Source organism: Adiantum capillus-veneris, chromosome 29 (assembly GCF_014529385.1).
Source record: "Adiantum capillus-veneris isolate H3 chromosome 29, ASM1452938v2, whole genome shotgun sequence".
Lineage (NCBI taxonomy): Eukaryota > Viridiplantae > Streptophyta > Polypodiopsida > Polypodiales > Pteridaceae > Adiantum > Adiantum capillus-veneris.
The window spans coordinates 48,194,303-48,207,863 of record NC_140959.1 but is presented as its reverse complement, the minus strand read 5'-3'; the positions used below and the strand labels follow the sequence as shown (position 1 = coordinate 48,207,863).

At 40.7% G+C, this 13,561-nt stretch overlaps 1 pseudogene; it reads left to right on the top strand.

Moving 5' to 3' along the window:
• The first annotated feature begins 5,043 nt into the window (after positions 1 to 5,043).
• Positions 5,044 to 5,917, top strand: LOC147419154 (uncharacterized; annotated as a pseudogene).
• The last annotated feature ends 7,644 nt before the right edge of the window (positions 5,918 to 13,561 follow it).

Genomic DNA, 13,561 nt, shown 5'->3' with positions numbered 1-13,561 from the left:
ATATATGACAAGATGCATGACCCTCTGCCGAAGAAAGCTAGTAGCACCAATGCAATTGTACTCTAGTCCACGCAAGACCCCATTTGAAATTTTTTTAGGAGTCTTCTTTGTTTAACCTTCAATATTTCAAAAAATAACCATACATGCCGCCTGCACACATTTTGTGTAGGATCTTGCACAAGATTTAAGGCGATGTTTAGTACAATAGAAAAACAAAACCATTCTGACAAATCAAAGACAAACACTATTCATTAAGTAACCATCCACAATAAATCCAATAAATCCTTCAAAACAATCAAGGCATCCATGTACCATCACCATAACAAGTCATGAACCACATTTTGCTAATCAAAAAGTACACAAACATTGATCGCAAACTGTGTAATCTATCTCATGTACCTCAATCAATGACGTACATCTAACTCTTGCTAGACTCTCTCTCTATCCACCAACCTCTAGCTCCTCTAATAGACGAATCAAACCTCAATGGTATGCAACAGTCTCCTCGTTGCATGTCAGTACTCGCTGTTGAGATGTCGGAGAGAGAGAGAGAGAGAGAGAGACGAGACAAGAGACACACCTTGTGCACTCCAAAAGGTTGATTCGTATTAAGGAAAAGATACAAATAAAGAGGTGAGACCAAGTTAAGTAGATTCAGCCATATATAGCTCCAACACCCCCAACTCAAACAAAGGTCTCTAGCTTTGGATGAAACAAACCCTTGGGGAGTTCAAGGAAAAAACCCCAGTCCCTTTACAATCTAAAAAGATGGACCAGCGATGATGATGTGAAAGTGAATCGTGTATGTATGTACAAATATACAAGTGACTTAGAGATCACAATGTGCAAGTGTGGAGTGTGCATAGTACATGGTACCTAGCTATAGGATTACAATGTCATATGTACAAAGCTATTACAATAGCAAAAAAGCTAATCTAGAAAGAGCGAGGCCGAGCAACTCCAAGATCCAAGCGAAAGAGGATGAAATGTGACTCGTTGAAGCCTTTGGTGAGAATGTCTGCAATCATCTGGTCACTTAGACAATGTTTAACCAACATGGTACCTTTGTGTACTTCATACCTGACATAATAATAATAAACATCAGTGTGCTTTGACTTATTATGTTGAACATAGTCTTTTGCAAGACTAATAGCACTTTGGTTGTCACACTGCAAGGGTCTGATAGAAAGAGGAGAGTAACCCATATCAACCAGCATTTGTTGAAGCTAGATCAGCTCACGAGCTGCAAGTGATGCCGCAACATATTCTGACTCAATTGTAGAAACTGCAGCACAGCGTTGTTTCTTGTTGGTCCAAGAAACAAAACAACCATTTATAAAGAAGTTATTTTCACTAGTAGATCGCATAGCTAAATGTGAGCTTGCTTAGTTTGCATCTGTGTAACTCAAAGAGAAAGAGATTGTATAGAATATGATGGCAGTTTTTGTCCATAGACCAAACCAAAATCTATAGTGTCTTTTAAGTATTTCAATACAGGCTTTGTTGCAGGCCAATGCTTAAGAGAAGAATGTACTAGATGTTGTCAATTAGCAACAAATAAAATATCAAGATGAGTGTTCATGTCAACAAACTGAAGAAATCCAATCAAGTTAGCATAAGGTTAATTTGTGACAAGTTGACCGCCATTGTCAGAAGTGTTCTTCGTAGAACTTGTAAGACGAGGTGTGTTGGCCGAATGTGCAAATTCCATACCAAATTTTTGAATAGTATATATGCAATAAACTTTGACTGTCGAAGGAATAAAATACGTTTTGTACGATTTCGTTGAATCTGAATGCCACAACACGAGTGAATCTCTCCAAGATCCACCATAGAAAATGCAGAAGACAATAACTTTTTCACTTGCTGAAGAAATTCCAAATCATTCTAAACAAGGATGGTATCATCCACATAAAGAGCAAGAATCACAACACTGCTACCTGGGCCTTTTATGTATAAGGTGGGGTCTGAAGAGCAAGACATGAATCCTTTAGAGGTGACAAAAAGATCAAATTTTGTATACCAGGTCCGCGAAGCTTGTAATTTGAAACCATGTAGTGCCTTATGGAGTTGAGCAATAAGGTCTTTTTTAACTGGAATAACAAACTCTTCTGGCTATTCCATATAAATTTCCTCTTCCAAATCACCATTCAAAAAAGCAGTTTGCACATCCATTTGATGAACTTAGTCAAATTAAACGGCAAATGCCAATAAAACACGAACAGTTGTAATGCGAATAACTGGTGAAAAAGTCTCTTGATAATCAACACCAACAACTTGGGAGTAACCTTTTGCAACTAAACGTGCCTTCAACTTGTTAAAAGATCCATCTGCTTTTATCTTTGTCTTATACATCCACTTACACTAAATAGTTGTTCGACCACAAGGTAGTTCAGTTAGTATCCATGTACCTTTATAGATAAGAGAATCGTACTATATTTACATAGCCTCTTTCCATTGATCCTTTTGTGGTGAAGAGATAGCTTCATTATAAGTAATAGGATCTTTAGAAGTAGAGAAAGCATTATCAACAATATCATCATCATAAATATGACATGAACCATGTTCAAAATCAATAGGCAGATCAACAAAAATATCAATAACATCATTGACAGCATTTGGAATGGATAATTGTAAAGAGGAAAGCTACCAAAAACATGCAGGCAGCTTGGTTGAAATTGAGACCATCTTTATTAGAAATAATGGTAACAATGTTATCATAAGAAGAGTCCATCCTCTCAAATAAAGTACTTTTGTAACAGATTTCTTCTAAAAGTTTTCAATAGGATACTTTCATATGTCGTGGAAAGTAGGCAATTCATACACATCAAGAAAAAGGGAATCATTAAGAGTAGAAAGAATATACCGACGAGTTTCTTTATCATGTCGTTGCCAATCCGTATACGCAAGATGTCAATATTCAAATATAGGTTCTTCACTGATAAGCACATTTTTATGATCTGTATCAAAACAGGCTGAGGTGGACATACACGATTTCCAAGAACAATACTAGAGAGTTCATCGCCTGCAAGAATTAACAACATCTTTGCTTTCCAGCTTGAAAATCCATTAAGAAATTTCGGAGGTCATTTGAAGGGACTTCTAAGAAAATATATTTTTCGTACTCTCTCTCTCTAGAAAATATGGCGAATAATACAGGTGGGTCTTTCATGGTAAAAGTTCAAAAAGTGTATTTTAAGTAGATTCTTTACTCTTCTGAACATTTTTCCATAATGATTAGGGATAATCTTCTTTTCAGTTGCATTGAATGAACCTCGTCAACATGGAGGGAATGAGGCTAACATGGAGGAACGAAAGCGCAGCCGCCTATTCACTTTTCATTAAACCTGCACCTTTGGCTAATGGCACACTCCTCAAATGGCACAAATGTTACGCAGAAATGAGCCAAATATCACCTTCACATTGATTTGGACAATGAGTACCAACCATTGATTAAGCGTAGTAAAGCAAACACACATATACCTCCCGCATCCATAGACACGCTCAGAGCTTAGGGAGCTAAACACATAGATATCTGGATGAGAGGCTCTCTCTATCCTAAGAATCCAATGAATAATGTGTCTCCACTGTTTGTCAATCCTACAAGATTATTGACCTTTGCTGGTGATGGAGAAAAGGGCCTTCTGGGTTAGTGTAAATCTCTTACAAGGGAAGCTTAAACTTATAAGGGCATTCTCCAAGCTCAACAATGTGAGATTTTTCGTCTTTCACATTTGCATTCTATAGATCAGGTTACCATTTTGCAACACAAAACAGAGGTACAGGAAGTGAAAGGAAAGGTACGAAGTTGTCAAATGAAGGACACCATCTTGGGTGGTCATATCCAAAAGAAGAAATTGCGCAATCTGGAAACATTGCAGGTTGCATCCGGAGGTCTCAAGAAAAGAATCCGAGCATTAAGGTGATGCTTCTTGATTGACTAAATTGTCTTAGTTAAGTAAATTTTTTGTTTTTTCTTGTTATGCATTGTTTTCATGTGCCTAAATAGTGTTAGTGAAGTAAATTTTTTGTTATTTACTTATGCATTGTCTTCATGTAGAGATTCAATCTATCCTGACAAGGAAAACATTGACCCCAAAGCCAATATAGGAAAGAGATTGAAGCCACTTATAAGTAGAATCTTTGCAACAGATATAGTACATGACAAGAAGTTTAAGGTCCTACAACAAAATGTAGTGGACCGCTTTATTTCAGAGAACTCAGTGCCTGCAAAAGAGATACAAGGCACACTTGATTCACTTGGTGTAAGCAAAAGAGGATATTCGGCTATACAAAAATCTATCTCATCCATCTTTATTAAGAAGGGAACAAAATCCAAACTTTTACCATCAGCCTCAAGTGTTTGGAAAGAGAGGCTTCAGCTTAATGACGCACAGGGAGAATATCTTGGACGACCCTTTCATATTAAAGCAACTTACAGTGGCCATGGAGCAAACATGGCATATGATGAGTTCAATAATATTTTTATGGACCTGCAGATGTTGCAGAAGAGAATGGTGGAGTTTTACAACATCACATTTGGAGAGTCATGAGGGGTATTACATTTTGTGTTGAAACTGGATGAGTGTGAGCTTGTTAAAGAGAAGAAGCTATAGAGTGTTACTATTACTTTAATGAATAGAGCCCTCTCAAAGTCTCCCAATGATGATCCTTTGTATTAGTGTTCAATCAGAATCTAACATATGGTGGCTTGGTGCTTTTGAGGTAAGCAAAATTCTCAGCTAAGCTCAAATGTTCACATCAAAACATTAAAGTGCATGTATAATTGTGGAATGGGTGCAATGGCAAAGTCGTCGTGTTTGTTCTGCATGGAGCCTGCAAAGGTCATGGACCCAAAGTGGTGGAGAAAAGTTCCAACACGTCACATTGAGGACCCTGCTTTTCGACCGGTTTTGAAAATACCACTTGTGAATGTGCCTTTGTAGAATTGTGGAGAAATTGGTCTACTTATATATCGGGTTTGCTTGGAAAATCAAGAACTCAGTAGAGTGACAAGTGGCCCTGCAGTGCTTAGAATTGGTACTGTCGGATATGGGGCTTCATGGTGGCAATGTGAAAATCCAGCGGGAGGAAAAGAGATCAACTGCTGAGAAGGATGTCCCATGCAAACCATCCATCGGTGGGGTGAAGGCACGGAGGTTTTTATCTAAACCCCAAGCAATACAAGATCCGAAGCTAACAAAACATGGAAAAATATATAACACATCTTATGTTAGCAAGGTAGAGTATCAAAGCTGGAAAAAGCTACATATTGCAGTCAAAGATCAAGAACCAACTACTTGTAACGCAAAGGCTGAGGTTTGGCAATCAATAGACATGCTATTTTTGATGTGCGACAAAGATGACTGGTCACAAGGTGATATGAACAAGTTCAAGGAGAATCTCAACCTTCTCAAGAAATCATTCAAGACCATTGACAGACACCTAGATTACTCACTACATGGTATTATTGTGTATTTGATTCTCTTTTATGTGTAACTATGTGAGTGTAAAACATTCTAAGTAATCTGTTTTCATATCCAGCACATCATTTTTAATCATTTACCATACTTTATACAAAAGTATGGGAACCTGGCAATATGGAATACCCAAGGGATGGAAAAGTCTCATTACATGGCGAGAAATACTTATTTCAGGCACACACGACATGGTGGTTCTCGAATCAAGGCTAACAGTTTGAGAGAACTATTTGAATGGTTCTATCGTAGAATCATTCATCGAATGCAGGCAAAAGAAGTCTTGGCCTCTTCAGCAATAGCACAAGCCATCAGACATTTACAACAAAAAAAAAGTTAAAAGATCAATGGCATACAACAACTCCGGTGCTCGTGAAGGTCAACGAAGGTGGAGAGAGACAATGGTGTATGTGAACCACAAGTGGAGAAAGATACTCTGAGTGGATGACATTGTACAAAATTTCTGTATTACATGATCTCATACAATTGCTACTTGAAGTGTATCAAGATTTTGAAGGTTCAATTTTGTTTTTTGGCACATCACCCTTTTAACGAATCATGAGATATTTGCCATACTTTAAAAGTTCATCCGGGTTTTGTCTGCCAAGAGCTAGTGCCATTGTTGTGTAAGTGTAGTAATACGCTGCCCGACCACCTGTATAGCCCAGGAAGTAACCAAAACAATCTCTAGCAAACACTTTGTCCACAAGAATGACTTTATCTGCACTTTTGGGTAGCACGGGTCCACCCAAGAAGCGTGATAGTGTCTTTAATGTGTAAGTTTCTATTGTACCCTCTTTTGACATTCCATTGTGAAAAACTATTATCAGTGACTCGCAAAGCTTTGAAAGGTACTGTGCTAGGGCCGCATCCGTTCCACGATACTCTCGAGTCCGTCGTCGAAGGAAGTCATCCTTGTCAGCAATCCAAGACTGCACATATCATGTCTGAGTAAGTGACACACACACACACACACACACAGAGTTACCATGAAGCTCTCATCCTGCAAAAAGAGGTTTTTCTGCCACAGGTCCAAAGATGTAGTTGACCCTTGACCTGAATGGTTAAACCAATCCTCCACTTCTTTGTGACTTGTTGATGGTCTTAGGCTTTGTCTTATTGCTTGGAAGGTGGCTTCATCCGGTAGTGTCTCCTTGTATTTTTCAGCTTTCTCAAAGCATCTTCGTCATTCCATTGGATTGCTGGATGTTTTCATTGCCTCATCATCACTACTATCCTCTGAAACAAATCCACTCCTCTCCTCTTGGACTCTGGAAATGATAGCCAGGGAGAAGTCCTCCCTTAAATAAAAGATGCTTTGCACATCATGTAAAAAGATATAGGTCCTGTCTCCAATCCTGAACTCAGGCACAGCAGGCAACATCATCTGAGCATGCTTCTCAATGAAGTTACTAACATCCAAGGGTAGTTTGATTTCTGTTGTTCTCATAGAGAGCATCTTACTTCTTTGTACTTCAATTGCCTCAACCTCAAGGTCGATTGTATCTTCAACCTCCTCGACTTCTTGTATATGTGTTGTCTCCTCGCATTCTTCGTCTGGTGCTGCATCCTGCTCCTCTAACACCTCATCAGGATTCTACATGAGGAATCCAAACAAGCTGTTCAGGTAAATCATAAAGTCAAAGGATTTCTGAATAAGTTTGCACGCTTTTTGGTGCAAAGGGCAAGCTGAATGTCGGCAAGCATGTGGTAATTCCCTATAATTCTTCAGTCCCTGTCCTTTTCCACCGCAGTCATTTAAATGAACGACAGTCATACTGGGCAGAACAACCCTCCCTACCTGCACCATCAGTTCAAATTGATCTCTGTAGGCCTGCAAGAATTCACTGTGCTAAGCTAAAAGGTCTTCAATATCAAATTTTGGGTTAAACATAGAATGAACTAGATCATATTTGTCTCCAGCACCACACGATGTTGCAAAATCGAACAGCCTCTCATCAGTTACAGCTGGGTCTTCCAGAGAAGGCACATCCTCTTTAGCTTTACCTTTACTTGCACAAGGACTGCTTGTTGGGAGATCTGCATCATCTGAGAAGTCTATATTCCTCTTTCTTGTATTTTTCTTGATAAGTACTGTAGAGGGTGAGGGATCCTCTTAGCCAGCCAACCTCTCTGACTCATCTTCACAAATTGACTCTTCTTGATCAAAGTCCTGACAAAAGTCAACAGTTCTTTTGGCAAAAACGCTAAGCAACTGAGGCTGCAAAGGCTGGAATCCTGGCACAAGCTCTGGGTCCGGTTTTAGTCTCTTCTGCCTACTGGACCTTAATCCTATTCATCACGAAACATGTCAAGTCTTTGTTCTCTCTCTCTCTCTCTCTCTCTCTCTCTCTCTCTCTCTCTCTCTCTCTCTCTCTCTCTCTCTCTCTCTCTCTCTCTCTCTCTCTCTCTCTCTCTCTCAAAAGTACTAAAGGCGCGTGTAGAGAGATGCAAAGAGTCCTTGGTTGTCTCTGTGCGCCTTTAGTACACACACACACACACACACACACACACACACACACACACACAGAGAGAGAGAGAGAGAGAGAGAGAGAGATGCCTCTCAACAATACTAAAGGCGCACGGAGAGAGTTGCAAAGGGTACTTTGTTGTCTCTGCACGCCTTTAGTACACAAACAGAGAGAGACAGATAGAGAGAGACATGCAGAGAGAGAGTGTGTGTGTGTGTGTGTGTTTGCGACCCTGTGTGTGTGTGTATCTGTGTCTATCTGTGTGTGTATGTGTGTGTGTATTGAACAGTATGGGCTTTTGTTTGTTTCCACACGCGCACACACACACACATACATACATACACACACACTCTCTCTCTCTTTGCTAGCTATTGTTAGAAATAGAGAGAGAGACAAAGTGAGAGATGACCTTTTGTTGGTGGAGTTTGCAAAAACTCCATGGGAGCCGTCTTCTCCATTGCTCTCTCTTCGCTTTCTCTCTGTCCCTCTCTCTCTCTCTCTCTCTCTCTCTCTCTCTCTCTCTCTCTCTCTCTCTCTCTTTTGACCACATTAGGTCCTCTTTTCCCCATATATTCAGCCATGATCTCTCCCTACATACCTTCCTCTCCCAACCACGATGTGGACTCTCTATTGCGATTTCAGCCATTTTTGAGCATCAAGAGTCACTTATGAACTCCACTCACACCACGTGACATGTTCATTTGGTCCCATAGGTCATATTTGACCTCCCAAGACGATAATAGAACTATCTCTCTCTCTCTCTCTCTCTCTCTCTCTCTCTCTCTCTCTCTCTCTCTCCCTCCCCCCCCCCCCTTATAACGGTTACCCCAAGTGGCGCCCCACGTGGTAATTAAAAAATAGAATCTAGTGTGCATGATGCCGCACGTGCGGTCATTTAATGGGCCTGGATACTTTAGTACGTGACATATAAAAGGTATGAGAGAGAAAGAGAGACACCGCGAGAGTCAAAGAGGGTGAGAGAAAGAGAAACTGAGCCTCTGTCTGCGTCTCCGACAAAAAGAACGTGAAAAATAGAGTAGGCTTCGCTTCTCCTACGAAGGTTTGGCCCTCTCTCTCTCTCTCTCTCTCTCTCTCTCTCTCTCTCTCTCTCTCTCTCTCTCTCTCTCTCTCTCTCTCTCTCTCTTTTTCTCTCTCTCTTTCTCTCTTACACACACACTCTCTTTCTTTTTCTCCCTCTCTTTCTCTCTTACACACACACAACACACACACACTCACTCACACACAGAACCTCTCTCTCTCTCTCTCTCTCTCTATGTGTGTGTGTGTGTGTGTGTGTGTGTCTGTACTAAAGGCGCGCAGAGACAGCCACCTACGATTTGGATGTCTGTTAGCGCGCCTTAGTACTGTGGAGACGCAAGGAGAACGAGTGAGAGAGAGGGAGTGTATCTCGGTGTGTGTGTGTGGTTTGGTCTGCTTTGAGAGATAGATAGAGAGAGAGAGAGAGAGAGAGAGAGAGAGAGAGAGAGAGAGTCTGTGTGTGTGTGTGTGTATGTGTTTGTGTTATAGAGAGAGAAAGGAAGAGTGGAGACACTAGGGAAGGGGAGAGAGAGAGAGAGAGACAGAGAGACAGAGAGGGAGATAGAGAGTCTTTCTGTTTCCGTTCAACTAACGGCACGTGGAGGTGTATTTTGGGGTCAAAAAAATCTTTCACGCGCGCCATTAGTAATGGGATAAGTTTTGGTGAGAGACCGGGAGAGTTGAGAGAGTTGAGAGAGATAGATAGATAGATTTTATTATCGTCCTCGGAGGTCAAATATGACCTATGGGACCAAAGTTACATGTGATGTAGTATGTGTACGGCTGATGAGTGACTCTCGATGCTCCAAAATTGTAGTGATGAGAGTCGCAATGGAGAGCCCACACTTTGGCTGGGAGAGGAAAGTGTGTAGGTCTAAGTTATGGCTGAAAATGTGAGAGAAGCAAGTTCGGATGTGATCAAAAGCTGAGCACTCTAGTAGTGTGTGGTACTCAGACTCTCGAACTTGCAGTGAGCATAATGTGCACAATCGATTTGACTCTTCTCCATTGCCCCAACGCCCTATCTCGCATCGAAGGAAATGGGAGCTAAGCCGAATTGCTGCGATAGTGCGTATCGCGGACAAGGGAATAGGCTCAAGCATGTAAGTGTGAGTACGGTTTCCTCTCTCAGCGAAGAACATGGTTTTGTAGTTGGGGGCAATATAGGTGGTGTAATGTATGAAGCGTGACCCACCGGATTTCTCCCAAGCCGTAATACATTGGCGTTGTAGAAAAGCTTCATTCACTTGAGAGTCAATTGAAGCATCATGTAGCAAGTGTAATGCATCCCATCTCCCAAACCACTTCTTTATGTCTTGCATCCATCCCGTGCTCAAGATCTTGCTTTTATGCGTCTTTTGAACTTTTTTGCTTGCTTCCCATGCAATTGTAGGAAGTCGATGTGAGGGGTTTTGACGCATCTTTATCATGTACTCCACAACCCTTTCCATGCCCATAACCTCAATTGGAAGAGATCCCGACTCAAGAAGTAGGAGCATATATGGTGTTTGTGTCTTAACTTGGAGAAAGTTTGTAAGAAAACGCTTTTGGACATTCTCAAACTCTTTCCAAGTAGACTTTGAGATGCTCCCACCCCACACTTCAACTCCATAAAGAAGAACCGGTGTCACCAATGCATCAAAAAGATACTTCTTGAGAACCCAACACTTGATGTTTCCCGCATTACACATGTTCTCAAATGCATAATATGCTCTCTTTCCCGCTTCCAAACGACGCATAGCACATTCATGCCACTTGTGATTGGATGGAACCTCAAGGCCAAGGTACTTAAAGCTCTCAACAACTTCAAGTGTCTCGTTGTTGTACACAATGCATGGCTTCTCCTTATGGTTGGTTTTCACAAGCATAACCTTTGTTTTGGATTCATTTACAATCAGCCCACTATGCAAGCAAAAGTTCTCAAGGACAACCATAAGCTTTTGTGCATCTTCTAAAGTGTGTGCTAGAAGCACTACATCATCCGCATACAACAAAAGCATGATTACCGCATTGCAAATAGTGACCTCTTCAATGCCTTCTTCTTGCATAAAGTCAAGTACCATTTGTTCCAATTGATCGATGCATAGACCAAAGAGAGTTGGTGACAATGGACATCCTTGTTTAACCCCAATAGTGCTTACAAAAATTTCTGAAATTTCTCTTCCCATGCGCAATTGACAAATCACCTTCTCATAGATTCGAGAAACCGCAAGCATAAACTCACTTGGCACTTGGAGTTCTTCCATCCTTCTCCACAAATTGTTACGTGGAATCATATCAAAGGCTTTCTTAAAGTCCACAAAACAACAATACAATCGCTTGCCTTTCAACCGACTTTCCTCCATGAGAACACGAAGAGTGACAAGATGATCAATGGTGCTATGGCATCGACGAAAACCCGCTTGTCCCTTTGCACGCTTGTCATTCTCTTCAGCCCAATCACTCAATTTCATCTCCATTATGCACCCAAATAACTTTGCCATAAGAGACCCAATCATTATAGTCCGGTAGTTGCTTACATTCTTTACATCCCCTCCTTTATGCAAAGGCTTAACCCAATTAGTACTCCAATCATAAGGCATACCATGTTGAAGTGCAAGGTTGAACATATCACACATCCACTCATGGGTAAAATCTCCCGTCCATTTGATCATCTCCGGCTTGATACCTTGAAGATCTCCCGCTTTGCGAGTGGCCAACTTTTCAAGCCCACCGCATACATCCTCAATAGTAAAAAAAGATGGCATACATGGGAGTGAACCATAAAATGGCATTTTTTCAGTATTTTCTTGCTCATATAATTGCCTACAATGTGTGTACATATCCACTAGACTCAAGTTACCAAAATTCTCAACCCGCTTGCCTCTCAAGTTTCTCCAAAATCTTCCACATGCATGTGCCTTTTCTTGGACTTGAAATTCTTGTTGCTTTACTTCCCATCTTCTTCTCTTCTTTTGAATCAATGCCTTGTATGTATGCAAATGACTTTGATAGTTGTCTTTGTCCATAGTTGCATCAAGCTTTATCAAGGACTTTCGAGCATCTTGACATTCTTTATCAAACCACCTTTTGCGTGATCTATCTTTGTTGATACCATGGAGATGCTTTATGGCAAAGCATTCTTCCGCACAAGAACAAATAGCTTTCTTGAAAGCTTCCCATTTAGTTTCCAATGGTGCATCACATTGAAGCTTTGTCATCCATAATTTTTGCTCAACCATTTCAATGTACATTGGTGCCCGTTTGAAATCCATACATAGTGATAACTTCTCTTTCCTTTGGCTGAGATTATCATGCTTAGTTGCTTCTCCACATGAAAGGTCAATACATAAGGTGCGATGGTCGGATTCCGGGGTCCATTGACCAAACATAAAACTCTTTATGCGATACATGATGGCTTTAGAGAGTAGCATATAGTCAATCACACTATCCCCATTATGTCTTCTACATGTAAATCCATTGGTTCCACTCCACAAAGATACACCATTGGCAATGAGCATACCCGTGCTATTACACATGTGTAAAAGTAACTTTCCATAGTGATCCGGCTCTTTCTCATCCATTGAAGTACGATCATACAAGTGAACTTCCTCCAACTCCCTTGAAATGTATGGCATATCAAATTGTTGAGTATCATGTTGCAATGTTTTTGTGCGAGCATTCATATCCCCAAATACAATAACATCACCTTCACCTTTGAAATAAGCAATGTCCTCTTCCAAATCAGAAAATGGTTGATCTCTATCCATGCAAGCATAAAAGGGAGAATCATGATGAGGAATGTAGCAACCGGCTACAAAAATGGGTGCTCTTTTTGGTGTCATAATTTTCAGCCATACATAACGTTTGTACTTGTCATCTTTCACAATTGATACAAAATCTTCCAATCCTTTCTTAACCATACATGCTAACCCTCCTTGTCCTCTTCGTTGCTTGAGATTCTTTGACCACATCAATGAATGTACATTGTAATCCTCCAAGCCGTTAATCCTTTGTGTATCATGCTCCCAAGTTTCAACAAGAAGTATAACATCGGCTTTGCTTGTTAGTTCATCAATGCCAACCCCCGCATTCCATGGGTATCCATTACAATTCCAAAAGCATATTTTCAATTGTAACTCGGTCTCATAGGTCACGCATCCCTATTTGCTTGAGAGACTTGCCTCCTCCTTGGGCACATTTTCTTCATGAGAGATTTCCTTGTTTTTATTATTCTTTTCCTCATATGCCTTGCGACGCATATTTTGTTGCTTAATAGTGCGATCTTCACATACAAAACATTTTGTATTCCTCAAATAGATCCAACTATTATCAAGGATAATCTTTCGCTTGGTCTCATCCGGCATGGTGCATACAATTGGCCGTTCTCCCGAGCGAGGAGCTCCTTGCTTCCCCACTCTATGTGCTCCATAGACCATAACTCCGGACATGCCAAAGTGGGTTTTGAAGAAATCTTCAATAACAATGGCAAGAGAAGGAGGTGTCTCTAACTTCTCTTCGGGAATTCCACGAATAACAATGTTCTTGGAACGCCGCTCCCGTTCCTTCAACTCCTCCACATCTACATTCTCAACA